Source organism: Canis lupus, chromosome 4, assembly GCF_048164855.1.
Source record: "Canis lupus baileyi chromosome 4, mCanLup2.hap1, whole genome shotgun sequence".
Classification (NCBI taxonomy): Eukaryota; Metazoa; Chordata; class Mammalia; order Carnivora; family Canidae; genus Canis; species Canis lupus.
In genome coordinates this window covers 5,967,706-5,984,112 of record NC_132841.1, presented here as the reverse complement: position 1 = coordinate 5,984,112, position 16,407 = coordinate 5,967,706, and the positions used below count along the sequence as shown (strand labels likewise).

Below are 16,407 nucleotides of genomic sequence, written 5' to 3'. Positions count from 1 at the left end.
CCCCTGTGTTCTAAGGTCCTTCCGCTGATGGGCTCTGGTGAGTGGTTCTGAAAGCTAAGGATGCATCAGCGGCCAATGCCCCTGCAGTTCTTCTGTAGTCACCAGTTTTGTAGCAGGTAAGAACCTTGCATCTCACTGCAATCAGCCTTGGGCATTCTCCTTCTGTGCTTTGAGGCTTGAAGGAATATCGCCACATACGAGTTCATCACAAATTTATTTCCAGGTAACTGGTTCTGCTTTTACATCTTTTAAATCTTGGTCTAAAATGGAGTTCTGAAATTGGATTTCATTCCCCCAGTTCCACCTTACTGAAGGGAATTCAGTAAGTCTCAAGAGACACACTCTTTAGCATTCCCACCCCAATTATGGCTTTCCCCAAACCCATTTGTGGCTGCCTTCTTGTGATTGCTAAAACATCCATTTTGGATAATTTCCCAAATAACATTGTTATTCTTTAAATTAAAGGTTTTCTGGAAAAAGAAACTACAAACAATGAGTTCATTAATGTAGCTTGGTATACAACTAACATACTAAATAACAGAAAAATTGGATATCCTTCAAGAGTTGGCTTTTTTTTACAATAGCAACACAACAAAATATCTGCAAAAAACTTAATAATTTCTGCAAAATGTTTCAGAAAAAGACCTTTAATAAATGCTAAAGAAGAAGGGTGCCTGGAGGGTTCAGTTGGTTGTGTGTCCAACTCTTGATCTGGGCTTAGGTTTTGATCTCACGGTTGTGAGTTTGAGCCCTGCATTGGGCTCCGTGCTGGGTGTGGAGTCTGCTTTAAAAAAATGCAGGGGCATCTGGGTGGCTCAGTATATTAAGCATCTGCCTTTGGCTCAGGTCCCAGGGTCCTGGGATGGAGCCCCACATCAGGCTTCCTGCTCCAAGAGGAGTCTGCTTCTCCCTCTGCCTGCTGCTCCACCTGCTTGTGCTCTCTCTTTCTCGCTCTTGCTCTCTGTCAAATAAAAATAGTAATAATAATAATAATAATTATTATTATTATTATAATAAATAGTTTTTTAAAAAGCCAAAGGAGAGTAGAACCAATGGAAACACACTACGTTCAGGAAAATTCATTACCATGTCAATTCACAATCATGTCAATATCTTCATAATTAACATTATCGTGTCACTTATGTTAATATATAAACAATGTGATTTCAATGCAAATATCTGCTTTGTTTTAACTAAATAAGCAGATTTTAAAGTTCATATGGCAAATTAAGCAATCAAGAATACACAGGAAAAGAAAAAAGAGAACAAAAAAGGAAAAAAGGAAGGAGAAGGAACAACCACCTCCCATGTCGAAGCATGCCATAAAGTCTCAATAAGGAAAATAGCACTGTACCAGCTAATGGACAGACAGTCCAGTCAGTAGAACAAACTAGAAATAGACCCAGTTCTGGTCAGAAATTTAGTAAATTACAAAGATGACATGTCTAATCATTGAGCAATAGGCCAGTAAATGGTATCAACACAACTGAAAAAGAATTAAGCACACCATACCTTACCTCCTATTTTGACACAGCATCAACTCCAAATGGATGAAAGAGAGAAAGATTTTTAAAAAATGAAACCATAAAAGTACTAGAAGGAAACGTGGCAAATTCTTATAGAACCCTAAAGAACGGAGAGCCTTTCCTTTATCCAGAATCCATGAAAAAAAATTTTTTAAAGATTACAGTATCCTACCACCTAATTTTTTAAACTTAGACATACACAACATAAGCAAAATAAAAAACAACAATGTGGGGTAAATATTTGCAACTCTTACACAGAGAGCTGATCTTTTCTTGCCAGGAAAAGAGTTCCTAGAAATGATTAAGGAAAAAGATCAAGACAACAAGACAATTTTTGCTTAGATGGGCACAAGATACGCAGAGGCAGTTCATGGAAAAGGAAATGCAAAGTGGCTCTTAAATGAGTGGAATGATGCTGTCTCACTGTTATAAGAAGAATGCAGATTAAAATTGCAATGAGGGGCACCTGGGTGGCTCAGTCAGTTAAGCGACAACTCTTGATTTTGGCTCAGGTCATGATCTCAGGGTGGAGCCCCAGGTGGACTCCGTGTTCAGCAGGGAGTCGGCTTGAAAGATTCTTTCCCTCTGCCCCTCACCTCTCTCAGTGAGCTCTCTCACTCTCTCTTGCTCTTTCTCTAAAATAAGTAAGTAAGTAAACCTTTAAAAAAAAAAAAACTGCAATGAAATGTCCATGTGGCGAGGCTGTGGGGAAAGAGTTCCCTCCTCGGTTACCAGAGTCTGTGTATATTGTACAACCCCATCCAGAGCATCTAGAAAGCCCTGTAAATATCAAAAACACACTTCTTTTTGACCCAACCATCCTACTCACTGGAATTTATCCTACAGACATACCTGCACAAGCAGGAAATGTCCCGGGCTGGCACTGTTCATAGTAGCAAAAGATTGGAATCAACCCAAGGGTCCCTCGATAGGAAACTAGTTAAATAAATTTATGGCGTGTCCATAAATAAGACACTATAAAGCTGTAAAAATGAATGGAGACACTCTTTAGGCACTGATTTGAAAGGTCTCCAAGATATATAATTAAGCAAAGAGAAGAAATTCCAAGCTCGTTTGTGTAGAATGCTAACTTTCGGCAGCCTTGCCACCAGGGTATTCCGCTGGAGTTTCAATTTGCATTTCTCCTTCCTTAAGTGAGACTGAGGATCCCTCCATTCTTTCATGAGCCATTTTCATTTCCTTTTCTGTAAAGGCAGGAAAGAAAAAGAAAAAAACTACACGCGCACACACACACACACACACACACACACACACACAGAGGCACAATAAACATGCCCAAGAAATTGCTCTAAGCGTTCACTTGGATTGGGTTGATGGGAGCAGGGCTAGAAGACAAGCTTTTCACAGTTTTGATTTTTGAAGCGAGAAAATGAATTATCCATTCAAATATAAACGCAAACTAAATTAAATCTTTCCCTACCAATTCCTCAGGCTCCCGCTAAGCCTCTCATGTTCCCATCTGCCAAGTATTTTTCCCACCTCTAAATCTGACTTTGGAGGACGGGGCAAGGTCAAGGGTGAACAGGCAGCGGGGGTGCCCGCGAGACCCATACGGATCGCCCCATGTGAATGGACTCCTGCCCATTTGTAGAAGATGAAGTCAGCAGTGGGGCTATTTTTGCCACAAGGGGAACAGTGCCTGCTTTGGGAAGAAATGGGCCGCTGAGTTGGGGCATCCAGGCAAAGCAACTTCAACCATGGACAGCATGTTCCTGCCGCCAGCCAAAGAGAAGGCTCTCGATCCCAGAATATTTCCTCTCCAGCCTTCTGTGCTGCAGCTAGACCCAGACCTGACCTGACTTCCCCGTTGTGCGGAGAGCTTTGCCCGGATTACAAATGTGCAACGGCTCTCAAGCTTGGCTCAGGAATCTGCATTTCTCTTGGAGCACCCGGAATGGCAGCCTGTCACCCCCAGCTTTAAATATTTTCCCCGCCTGAGGGACCCCCGGCCACAGCTTTGTTTTACCTTCCTTTGCGGAAGAACAAGAGCCAGCCAAGGCTCTGCAAGATGAGCCAGCACATCTGACGCACACGGAAAGGAAAAAGCAAACTGGCATCTCTGACATTGCTGGTCCCCGCAGGCCTGAGCACTTGCAGCTCCCCCTTTGATTCCTCTGACTTTATGAGCTCAGAGCACAACAGGCTGGAAATTAGTAGAGCAGCTGCCCCAGGAAAGAATGTGCTCCTTCCCCCTTTGGAACTTCAAGGGAAAGCACTGAGGGGTGCGGGGGCGCAGGGAGAGGGGAGACGCCGTTTCTGCAGCTCCCACCAGCCTGACCGCTGCCGGGTGGACGAGCCCGGGGGGCCTGGGCACGAGCCTGGGGAGGCCCCATCCTCGGGCTCCTGGGGCAGGCTGCAGAGGCTGCATTTGCTCCGTGGCTAGCCCAGGGGACAGATTCGCCCCCGCCCACCCGGGGCTGCGGGACACGAGGACACTGGCCACCCGGCGCCGGCCGCCCTGGAGACAGAGGGCCGCAGGCTGGGAGCCTCGAGCGGTCCCTCACGTCCACGCCCACGTCCACGTCCACGACCACGTCCCCCACCCAGGCCTCGGCCAGGCCACTCGGTTTCCCTAATTAAAAACCGCACGGGAGGGAGGACTCGGGCCTGGTTCCCGAGCTCAGCGGCACAAAGAAGCTGCCGGGCTCGCTGGGGTGGGCACCGCGACGTCTTCCCCGCTCTCTGCCAAAGCGCCAGGGAACCAAGGACCCTCATTCGAGGCGAACGCGCCATTGCTCCCCGAGGGCAGCACCTTCCTCCTCCCAGCCCGAGGCCGCCCCACCTCTCGGAGTGTGGGCCACCCGCCCGGGAGGTCCTCGGCTGCTTCGCCATCTCAGCCATCTGGCTGGGGCCTGGCGACTCCGGGGCAGCCGTTCATCCCTCCCTGAGGGCTGTGGTGTCCCTAGCATCTGTGATGTCCTTCTTCGGGACATGTGGCTCTCAGAGTCCCTCCCGCCCATCGCGAGAGGGCACGGGAGGGCCCGTGGGTGATGTCCAGACTATGGTGTGTCTGTGGGTCTCCCTTGCAGAGTAGGAGTCCTCGGAGCTCCACCAGCCTCCCTCACTTGTCACCAGCCCCATGAGTCACCCCTACTCACTCCAACTTTCCCACGTCCCTCTGTAAGTGTGGGCCCCACAGTGCCATCCCCTCCGCGGTGTTCTGTGACCAGGGCAGAGGCTAGGAGAGCGTGGCTCCTCAGTCACCAGTTAGCTGGATGTGTGCCAAGCGCTGGGCCCCCCACGCTCGTCAAGTCGGGTTTCTAGTGGAGGATGTCTCTGCTAACTTGTGGACAAAATATGTCAGCCCCATCTTCTCCAGGTTGAAACTCAGAGTTCTTGGTCCCTGAAAAGTACCCGTGAGACCAGGCTCTCTGTGTGCCTGAGGTGGCCTCCTGCAGCCCGTGGAAGCACCGTGGGAAGTGAAACTTCACAAGGAGGAGGTGGGGAGAACTGAGGCCGGGGCTCTGGAAGCCCATCTGCTATCGTGTGCGTCCTCCTGCCAACCTGCTGGCTGACTTCACGGCCCCTCCATTCTGTCTGTCCACAGTCTGAGGCCTTTGAGAGTAAGCCCTCCAGCCCCCACCATGCGCCGCTGTGAAATGAGCTCCCGAGCCTGGACTCCTCCTCAGTGGCCCAAATAGCAGTAACACAAGGGACCAAATGCCGCTCTGCCGCCTGCACAACAACAGAAACAGCACAGGGAGAAAGAGGCAGATAGGCAACGGTCTTGGAAGAAAACACAGGAAAATGTAACCTGTGCCAGAGTCCAGACGGGCCCATAAGTCCATGTGTGCATACCATGGATGAGTTATCCGTTGCTGTGTAACAAATTAGCCTAAACTTAGCAGCTTAACACAGCAATGGCATTTCTTAAGTTACAATTTCTGTGGGTCAGAAATCCAGGAGTGACCTAGCTGATTGGTTCTGGTTAAGGGTCTCTCCTCAGATTGTCACTAAAACGTCAGCAGAGGCAACAGTCCTCTGAACGCTTCACCAGGACGGGAGGGTCTGCTTCTAAGACGGCTCCGTTGTCACACGCTGGCAAGTCATTGCTGGGAGGAGACCTAGTTCGTCACTACGGGGGAACTGTTGGTGGATCTGTCCACAAGTGTCCTCTTGTGGCAGCTGGCTTCCCAGAGGGACTTATCCAAGAGAACAAGGCAGAGAAGCTTCTGTGTCTTCTATGACCCAGCTTCAGGGGTCAGACTAGTTCATTCCCATAATATTCAGTGTGGGAGGCGACTCCTGAGGGCCTGACTGCCAGGAGGTGGAACTCTGGAAGGGTGGGGAGTCATTCAGAGGCTGTGTGAGGACTGCGATGGGCGAGCCAGACCAGCAGGAATAGTTTGACCCACCGTCAACATTTGTCTCCCCAAACACCTCTCTACAGCTCTACTCCCGTATCCCTTTGGTTTGTTTTTGTAACAGCACACCGGGTATCAAGTGTGTGTCAAAAGACACCCTAGCCTGTTCAGCAGAGGGCAGAGGGACTGCAACTCATTCAGGAATAATGCAGTGCATGCTCCATTCTGCAGTAGAGCCGCCACCACCACAAAGAGAGGGCACAGGCCGCATCCAGCCCGCCCTCACCCCCACCGCCACCAAGGGCCTGCAGGAGTGTGTGAGTTTAATACAGAGACACTGGCCAGTTGTCAGGGAGAGGGACAAGTTAGGATGCAATGCTGAGTGCTTTTGTATGTGCTGTCTTTCCACACACCCTCTGGACTTTGTCCTAAATTCTTGGAGCACAGGGGACATTGAAAGAAATGGCATAAGTGAAATTCAGGGTCGTAATCCTGAGAAGAGTGTTAAGAATTAGTTGTGTTCCGTAACTGAGTAGGAGCTGGTACTTTTAGGGGAGGGAGCTGCCCCTTATTCCCATCAGGTGGCATGGGACCGTGGAGGACATAACACTAGGAAGACAGCAGGAGAGACCTCCGTGTGGCAGTGGCAAATCTCAAGGTCCCTTCACCAGCATGACAGGAGCTCAACAGCACAGCAGAGGCCTGGACAGCAGAGCAAAGGACTCCTGAGTGGCAGCTGCTGTGCCAAACTCTCTACACGGCCAAGGAGAATCTTTGAGTCCTCTTGGGACCCTTACCTTCCAGGGGAAGAAGGTAGGGCTTAGGTTCCAGAACTTATGCGGATAGAACTTCTAGCCACAAGCTGCTATTAGAGGAAGGCCCTGTCACTCACTGAACATAGACCCCTCCACAGCCCGGGAGACTCAGGTTGCCGTGGCCACTGTCCAAACTGGTGTCAGATCCAGAAGCAGCAATAGAAAGCTGATCTGGAGCCGCCTCAGTTTCTCCATCTGCGGAGAGGAAGAAAGGGGAAAAATAGCAGCTGTTCTTCTGCTGGAGAAGCCAATGCCCCCATGGCCAGCAGGGTAGCTCACCTCGAATCTGACCACAACCACTTTTGTTAAACATCTCAAGGAAATACACAAAACTGTCCACACTACTCAAATCAAAACTTCTTTTTTTATTTTTTTTTATTTTATTCCACTTAAATTTTAAAAGAGTGTGCTGTGATGGAAAGAGTTTTGAGCCGAGAGTACAAGTGTCTGGTTCCAGTTCCAGCTCTGCCACTAACTGGCTGTGTGAACTTGGTCAAGTTTCCGAGCCTAGAATTTCTTGACCGCACAAACAGGATGATAACAGCTAGCTCACATGTTAAATATTTGCATAAATATCCTGCGATCTATATGTTTTTATGTCATTTTTAGTTATTCCTGTCACACTGGGCTTTTAGGAGGGCAGCGGTCACATGGCCTCCACACGAGGCGGGGCTGTAGGCCCAGTGAGTGCCATCTCAGGCCTGGCATCAGGGAGGTCTCAGCCCTCAGAGATTGGAGGAGCATAGGAAGTACTCGATGGCAATTCATGGGTTGAGGGGGCAGAAAGGGACCCAGGCACCATCAGTACAAATGCCCCTACCCCCTGTCACAGATGGGGAACCCAGGGCCAGACTGCTCAAAATTACATGACCACTAGGCCAAGCCTTCTCTTGAGCACTCTGTTTCCTCGTCTACGTTCCAGAAGGCAGCCCAGGGAGCCAATGAACAAGGTGCTGACCAGGTATGTGGGTACTTTCCCTGGGGAAGACAAGAGCTTCTCACTCTGGCACTTCATAAAAATTCTTAAGACTAAATCTTACTGGGACACCTGGGTGGCTCAGTGGTTGAATGTCTGTCTGTCTTAAGCTCAGGTCATGATCCTGGGATCCTGGGATCAAGCCCCACATTAGGCTTCCCACAGGGAGCCTGCTTCTCCCTCTGCTTATGTCTCTGTCTCTCTCTCTCTGTGTCTCTCATGAATAAATAAATAAAATCTTAAAAAAAAAAAAAAAAAAACTAAATCTCACTGTGGGTCTGCCCTGTACCCTGAGGCCTTCCCTCCCGTCAGTGCCTGTATCCCAGCACAGCTCCCAGGGGTGGCAGCTGCACCGATGCCCAGCGATGATCCCGCCCTTCTGCCCACTGTCAGCCACCCCGCTACACAGGGCAGCACCCCCCCAACCCCCTCCTGCGGGCTGTGCTGGTTCCCTCCCGGCTGCCATCCTGAGCCCACTCCGCTCCTCCTTTGTCAGCTTCCGACCCAGTGAAACCTTTCATCCACTTGCCTTCCATCCTCTATGCTTCCCCCTCTCTCTCCTCCCTCAAGAGCTGTCTCTGCAGATGATGCCCCCATCTATATGCCCAGCCCCCACATCGCTCCCCAGCTGCCCCATCTCCCTGGAACCCGAACACCAGCACGCCCTCTCCCTGCCAAGCCAGCTCCTCTTGCGCTGGTGAGGATACTTCCCTGTGAGTCACCTCCTCCAGCACCTCAAAGTCATCCTACACCCCTCCTTGACCCCACCCTCCCCGCCAACCCCACATCCAATTATTGCATGCTCCTGCGGGGGGCTTGCTTCCTAATGGATCTCATATATATTTCTTCCGTTCCATTCCCACTGTCAGTGAAGAGCCTCCAGAAATACTCCTTTCCCGTCACCTTCCCTCTTGGGAAGCTTCCAGATGTTCTCCACTTGCAGGTATATCATTCAGGTATATCAATCCGTGAGCCCACCATCCCGATGCATCAACAACCAATCCCAACCTGCGTTTCCACTTCCCTACTCCTCCTTGAACCCCTCACCTTAGCCCGACTACCTGTTCACTTGGGGTTTCAAACTGCTTCTTTTATTCCTTTCCCTAAAGGACTAATAACAGGAGCCCACATCTCCATGGCAAGTCCCATGTTTCGGGCACTGCTCTAACCACTTTCCACACACTCAGTCATGGAATTGTCACACCAACACTATGAGGCACAGAGAGGTTAAGTAAGTTGCCTGAGGCCACACAGCCAGGGAGCGGGTAGAGTCAGCGTTCAACCGAATGCCATCTCTGGCTCCAGGGTCACTGAACCAAGATGCCCATGTTGACAAACACACCTGTCTGTGCATAAGCGTTCCCTTACAGTTCAGTATTTTAACATTAACCAAGACCGGCACAGCATTATGGGGATTTTGAAGTGTAATTCCTGGAGGAAAGTTTTCCCACTGACCTCCAGGCCTGGGAGAGGATGATGAAGCAATAAGTCATCCTGCCATTAAAATTAAGTCCAATCACCCCTAATGGAATGTCACCTCTGAGATAGCCATTAACGCCACCTGGCTCACGCACTGACAGGGGGTCTGCATATATCACCATTACCTTGTCTAACAACCATTGTGTCCGAGGAGCGGGGAGACCTGAGAAGACACCAAGTGAACCCGGGACCCTCCCTGCAGGTGGCACCAGGCAGAAGGAAGCCTGTTGCTTCGGCACCGATGGAGGCGCCCACGTTTCCGTGTGGTGGAGGCCGGAGGGGCAGCCGAGAGACCTAGGCGGGACCCGCACGCAGAGCACTCACTGCCTTCCAGGGAATCAAGCTCCAGGAAGAGGTGGCCTTGCCGGGTCCCTGGGCAGGATGCCAGACCCTGCCATTCCCAGCCCCACCATCACAGCATCCTGGAGGGCCTAGGTCCCCACTAGGCCCCCCGGCCCTCGGGGAGCACTCACTCTGCATCAGACTGCGGTTCTCTAACAATTTTGGTACCAAGAGCCTTTGCATGCGTGATGAGATAAGGTGGTCATTTTTATCCCATTTTGCAGATGAGATGAACGAGATTCGGGGAGGGGAAGGGACTAGCTAGAAGAGAGTGGGGTGCAGGGAGAGAGCTGGTTGTCAGGCACCCGCACAGGCGTTGTTTCTGTAACGCCTGCACTTGGCCCTGTAAAGCAGATAGCGTGATGCCCATTAACAGAGGGGAAACCACAGACTTCACTGGGCCGAAAAAAACTGCACATCCAGCAAGTGGCTGAGTGGGACGTGGGCCTGCCCTCTTCCCCCGAGCGAGCGAGCATGGTGCCCTTCACGTGTCGTATTGTTGCTGCCACACCAGCCCCTCTCTCCCCAGGACCCCCATCTTCACTCGCCAGAGCTGGAAAGCCCAACCGCCCCAGTACCAGCCTGGTTTCCAGCTCTGCCCTCATTTGCTCCTGCTTGGCTTCGCTGGTCTCTGAAGGTTTCTCCCTGGGTCCACTCTGACCCTCAAAATGTGGCTCAGCAAACCCTGCCACGTGCGCAGTGCCCCCCACTGCTCGGCCTGGCCCACTCCCGCTGTACTGACCAGCCACCTCCCTGGCCCTTTGCCCGCCTGCCCTGCAGGTCCTGCCTGGCTCTCTCAGCCCAGCCTGACTCTGGGCCTTGGTCTGTCGTCCCCGGGCGGCAGGTCCACGGTCACCTCACAGCCCAGCGGATGAAATTACCGTCTCGCCTTCGATTTCTGGGCAAGTCAGCTTTGACACGAGCCTCGTTCTGCCCACGCTGGGGCTGGTTTGGCCCGTCTCAGCAGGTGGAGGCCTGCCCCTGCTTGATCCCCCAGGAAGCACCTTCAGCAACCTGTGGTATCACGGCATTCACAGACGTTTCCAGCTTTTAATTATTTTCTGGAGCCTTTGTCTCCAAAACCAGGTGTTTTTCCAGGTCTGGCTTCTCTAATGGATTTTTCCTGGACTGACCCCTTGAATCCTTCCTGTGAGGAAGGCACCACGATGCTCCCATGCACAATAGGAACGCTGAGGAAAAGGTGCAAAGAAACTCGTCCAGAGTGAGCAATCTGCTGGAGTCCGGGTTCAAACCCAGAGAGTCTGATCCCAGGGCTTAGTCTTGGCCATCACCTCACCATGTAATCATGGTGATCAGGGAAGAGTAGACTTCGGGGTCGGAATTCTAGTTTGCTCCTTATTCTGTGAAACTGGCAAGTTATTTAACCTGTCAGAATATTGGTTCCCTCACAGGTAAAAATTAGACTAATAGTGACCATATCAGGTAGGGCTTGTTAACGAGAATTACAGAGCACACTGTGTGGAAGTGTCTAGAACAGTGTCTGGTACGTGCTGGGTTGCTTCCCTCACTTCCTCTCAGAGAGTCTTCAAAGCGCCTGCTGCCATGGTGATCACTTCAGAGCCAAGTACCTCAGGGTCAAGGGGTTTTTTAAAAAGCTCATTGAACTGTTCTAGAAAAACACTTCTAAGTTTCCAGAGATTTTTTTTTTTTTTTAATCATCTGATGAGGAGAAGAGAAGAAAAATCTTGGTCTTCCTTGAGATTGTGGCTGGATTGACTGCATTTACTATCATTTCATGTATATGTAATAAAACACAGTGGTTTTCATATAATATATAAACCGTCAAATAATCCTATTTGGTCAGTAGTCTGGTATTTCTAGCTTGTCAGGAAGCCAACATGCAACAGTCTGTGTCGGCTTCAGGAAGAGAAACTTTTCCATTCTCTCTGAGATAAGGCTTGTTGTCCTTGGTTCCCGGTCCCAAAGAGGACTGTGGGGATGTTGGGGGGAGGCCGTAGGTGATTCCTCTCACGTGTAAACGAGGCCTGAGCTCCTTCCAGAAGGCAGCAACCACGTGCTCCCTGAACCGAGCACTCCTTGCACCGGGCCCAGCCCTCCTCTGATTGGCACAAATGAGAATTTCGGAGTTGCTTCACAGAGGGATGGGTCCTACGTGGGCACAGAACAAAGCCAGGAGCTGAGCTGCTTTTCAGAGAATCCGTGGCCATAATTCTAATTCTTCTTCCTTCCCTTGGGCCAATATTTAACCTCCCCAAGGCCTATTTTTTAAAAATCATTTGAAAAGTTTGAATGACACTATAAGTGTCTCTGAAAATGCAGGGTAAAAAAAGATGCAGAGTAAATACAACTTCCTTTTCCTTAGGTTATTCTGTATCCTTGGACTATATCTGCAATGTTCTTCCCTCTTCTTCCCCTTCCTCTTTTTCCAGCAAATTCCTATGTATCCTTTAAGGCCCAGCTGAGAAGCTGCCTCCTCCAGCAAGCCCTCCCATATTCCAGCAGTCTGATAATGGCTGTCCTTCTCTGTCTTCATAAGGCCCAGACTTCTTTCTATCAAGGCACTAATGACCTATTCCATTAAACAGTGAACTCCTAGCTGGTAAAATGGGCCTTGGTCACCTTTGGACTCCCAGAACCGAGGCAGGTAAGGCCTGGCACATGGTAGACTCTCAGAAAAAAAAAGCTTGCTGAACCAATGAATCATAAAGCTGAATTCCATAATCCAAGCCCTATTTTCTCATTCGCTCTCGATACGACATACAGATTATACCCTCTAGAAATAAACAAGTCAAAGGTTGTGAGATCAGGGAATTAGGTCAAAAAGCAAGGTGAGGGGCAGGAGGTGCCATCACCCAAATGCACCAGGCCCTCGGCTCTGGGCAACCTTACTTAAAATGACCCAGCCCCACGGAGAGAGAAGGATAACCTTTCTGTCCCTTGCCAAGCTGTAAAAAGTGATGGCAAGAAATCATGCCCTAATTTTCCTCCTCAGATCACACCAGCTTGTGGAATTTAAATACGAGAATGTTGATAAATCCCAGAACAAAGTTTGGAGGACGAAGTCAATGTCCAGCACCTGCCAGATTCTGGATCCCAAAATTGCAGAGTCATGCTGAGTCGTAAAGGTAATCCTGTCTGCCCTCTGCTCTGGGTACAAACCTCTCTGGATCCAACGGTCACTCCCAGGCGTGGGGGTTTCTAAGTCTCAAGACTGAAGTTTTAAGTGGCAAAGAGAAAAGTCGCTCTGATATGGTGACATGTGTGAGAATCAATGGCATGCTTATTATGCACAAAGCACCACGTTGGGCATGAGGGCACAGAGATGAAGCGCATACATCATGCCTGCTCTCAAAAAGCTCGTGCTGCGGAGAGTCTAAGGGCCAGGGCAGCAGTGGCATAATTGAGGGCACCTATAATAAAGGCTGTAAGACAAGCATAAATGGGAAGAGGAGGCAGAAGCCACGTGTGGGAGTTCTGCAGAACAATTGGCCCCATTCCTTCAAAAACTCCACCGAAGCAAATGGTAGACTTGATTCAAAAGAATCGACTGTTAGCAAAAAAAAAAAAAAAAAAAAAAAAAAAAAAAAAAATTGGGACAATTGGAATCTCAGTATGGATCGGGTATTGGATGATGGCAAGGAAAGGAACTGTTGGTAATTTCTAGACCCATAACCATATCATTATGTCTGAAAATGCCCATACTGCTTAGAGAGCAAAATCTAGTGTGCAGAAGTGAAATTACATGCCGCTATAAAAAATTCACAAAGACAGAGAGATGAAGTGAGTGTGGTAGAGTCTTGATTCCAGGTGACACACGGGTGGTGCCCATCGTACTCTGCTCTCCAGTTTGGGGAATGTTTGAAACGTTCATAATGCAGAAAGGTTAAAAATCAGGGTAGGGAAAAGGGAGCAGACAGCAGAAAAGGCATTTTCAGCGGAGTCTTGAAAGGTGAGCAGGATCTCATGGGTGGAAAAGGATAGGACCATTATTTGGGGATGGGGTGGAGGTGTGGGATCAGCCCAGCAGAGGCCCTGGGGCAGGAAGGGCCGGTGGTGGCTAGGTTGCCCTTATGCGGATCAGAGTTCCAAACATCGGCCCAGTGGGTAAAAAGGGGTGACTGGGTGATGGGCACTGAGGGGGGCACTTGACAGGATGAGCACCGGGTGTTATGCTATATGCTGGCAAATCAAACTCCAATAAAAAAATATACAAAAAAATAAAAATAATAAAAATAAAAAGGGCCACCTGCGTGTTGACCTGTTTCTCAAGGATGTGGTAAGTGCTGATCAACAAATAAGGCAAAAGACACGGAAAATGCTGCCCCTTGAATGCAGGCTGAGGGGGAGGGTGCCAGATGATTTTCCAAAACAACCTGTTTGTTCTTAACGGGTTGACCCTTGCCTCGAGGACAGTCCCTGGCACTCGTCACTGCTTACATAATGGCCCCTCCTGCTGGATCCAGGCTCCCTCTACAGAGACCACCAGCCCCGCGTGAGACTCACTGCCTTCTTGGGAATACAGTTCCCGTGGCCCCTCATTCTGTGGATTGGCCAGCATCTCTGGAGAGAGCAGATTGGAGGTGACCACATAAGAGCACACCTGTCCAGGAGTGCATCCACCTGCCTCTCCCCTCCACCTACCCTCTCCACCCCACTCAGCTCTTCCCACTCCCCACCTGGATCCCTCTGCTGGAGCAGGATAGGTTTTCAGGAACTGACACGATGTCCTCCCTCATCTCTAAGCCTGATCTGCTTCTGGCTTATCTGGTTCTGCTGAGATCATGGAAAAATGAACCCCAGTCATATCTACAGAGTGGCCTCAGTGTTCACCTCATGGGGTCATTCCATTTGACAGCCTGAGAGTGACTCAGAAACTGCCCTTGGTTCACTAGGGCCAGATGGGAGGTTCCTCTCTTGCAAGCTTATCTTCCCTTTGCAGCCCTGGTCTCTAACTGCCGTGGGTTGCAAAATCAAAGAAAAAATATTTACAATGAGAGTTGACCTAAAAAAGACTTAGATGGGGGTCAGCATACTTTCAGCTTGGCTTGACCTCCTCCTGACAAAGCCCTGGGGAGAGGGGGCACTGTGTGGTGAGAAGAGTGTGGGTTTCAGAGTCAGCCTGAGAACTGGGTTTGGATCCTACCTCCCCACCTACTCGTTTAGATGACAGAGCTAACCTCAGATTATATTTCCTATCCCGGAGGGTTTTGCAGACTACCTGAGATGCATGTGAGCTAGACGCTTGGCGTGGAGTAGCACACGTTGCCTCCTCCTCCCACTATGGACATCAGGTTCTCCATCTTTCAGATAAGGGAGTTGGAGGACGTGAGTATCAAGGCCAGTTTCGCTCCATCTTTCTGTCATTCCATGAAACCCCAGGAGCAGTGAGTCACTTTCCTTGGAGGGCCCTGTTGCTACTGCATCTGTCATCCAGCCTGTCCCCATGCCTTGGGCACAGCTGCTCCTGTAAAACTACAGAAACACAGGGACCTGAGTGGACCGTTAGCCTTCCATCCAGATAGGCTCTTGAGCTCCCCTTCTCCATCCAGAGAAGCTTCTCTGTTCCACAGCACAGTGGGTTTCTCCTTCCTAATTCCCCGCACTGCCTTGAAGGTCACTAATTGGGTAGAAATACGCTGTAAGAAACTCGGACCTTAGCCATGTTTCTGGTTAGGTAGCACGGATGGAACATTCCCTCAGACAGATGCTGGGAATCGAATCCACTCCCCACAGGCTGAGGGCTTTGGGCCCATCTATGATAATCTGCCCCAGGCCCCTTCGGATGGTTGGGTGGGGTTTCCCGATTATCCTGTGGACCCTGTGAAAGAGCTTTGGAAAGTGTAAAACCCCAGGAGAATGCACAGCAGCATTAGGATAACCCCAGTTTGGGTCTTCACACTGGACCTCCAGACAGGGCCCCTCTACCCGCAGGGTAACAACCGTTAGTCCCTTTCTCACGGCAACCTCCTGCTGGCCAGCCCCTCTTCAGGCAGAAATGGTGGGGCTCTTTCTCCCTGTGCACTAAGCCCTCGTGAAGTGGCCTGGTCATACTTCCATGGGAAATCCCATGGGCTAAGCTCCTCTACGAGCCGCTCACGACCTCCGAGGCTGACCACGTGTCTCCTTTACCCACATGGTCCCAGTTCATTCCTACTACCCAAAGTAATTACTAGTAGCACTTCCTTTCATTCTCAAAAACGGGTCCCTCCTTGTATGAGAAGGTGTACAGTCACCCTACCTCCAGGCCACGGGGCACCTCCGCACATCTGCCATCTCACCAAGCTGCATGACCTCAGCACCGAGACCATTGCAAGGTGGCTCCCTCGCTTTAGATATCATCTAACGTGGATGTGACCCTCTATTTCACTGTTGCCAAGGGGAACACAGCTGTCAATCTAACAGAAGAAGATCAGAAGGCACAGGGCCCAGGTGTGTCCACTGTCATCATTGAGGAGGGATTCCACTCTGTTGGGCACCCCTGGGAGAACCCCGTTCCTCCTTTTCCACAATTCTATTGCCCAACCCTTTATCTGAAGACATAGCTCCACCATATCAGCCCTGCTCACCTAGGGCTGCCCCTGGTGGTGGCTCCTAAGGCCTCGGAGTGGCTTCCCTCTGAGGAGAGGCACCTGGGAGCCAAGGTCGTCGTGTGCCAGGCAGATTGAAGCTCCTCATCCCTCAGGCTGATTGTCCTCCGCGGTTACCACAGCATGACAAGAGAAACTTGGTGGAAGTGTTAGGACGCCACAGAGAGTTGAACTGCCGATATTTGGACTTTTTTTTTTCTCTCCTCAGCCAGCACTTCTGTGGTTTTTCTCATTGGGCTGGAGAGGGAGCAAATGCCTTCTAGAACACCTCATGCTGGCAACAGTCTATAATTCTGTTCCTCCCACTGCTGGGTGCCTTGGAGGTACATCAAGGACGCAAGCACTGGTCCCATTTTACAGTTGGTGAAACCAAGT

General features: G+C 50.2%; 1 long non-coding RNA gene across 1 annotated transcript; it reads left to right on the top strand.

The window, feature by feature from the left end:
- Positions 1-10: 10 nt before the first annotated feature.
- LOC140631776 (uncharacterized) lies at positions 11-14,545 on the top strand. The gene is made up of 4 exons (XR_012029294.1): positions 11-116; positions 9,324-12,089; positions 12,438-12,570; positions 13,859-14,545. It is a non-coding gene; the product is annotated as an uncharacterized lncRNA (long non-coding RNA).
- The last annotated feature ends 1,862 nt before the right edge of the window (positions 14,546-16,407 follow it).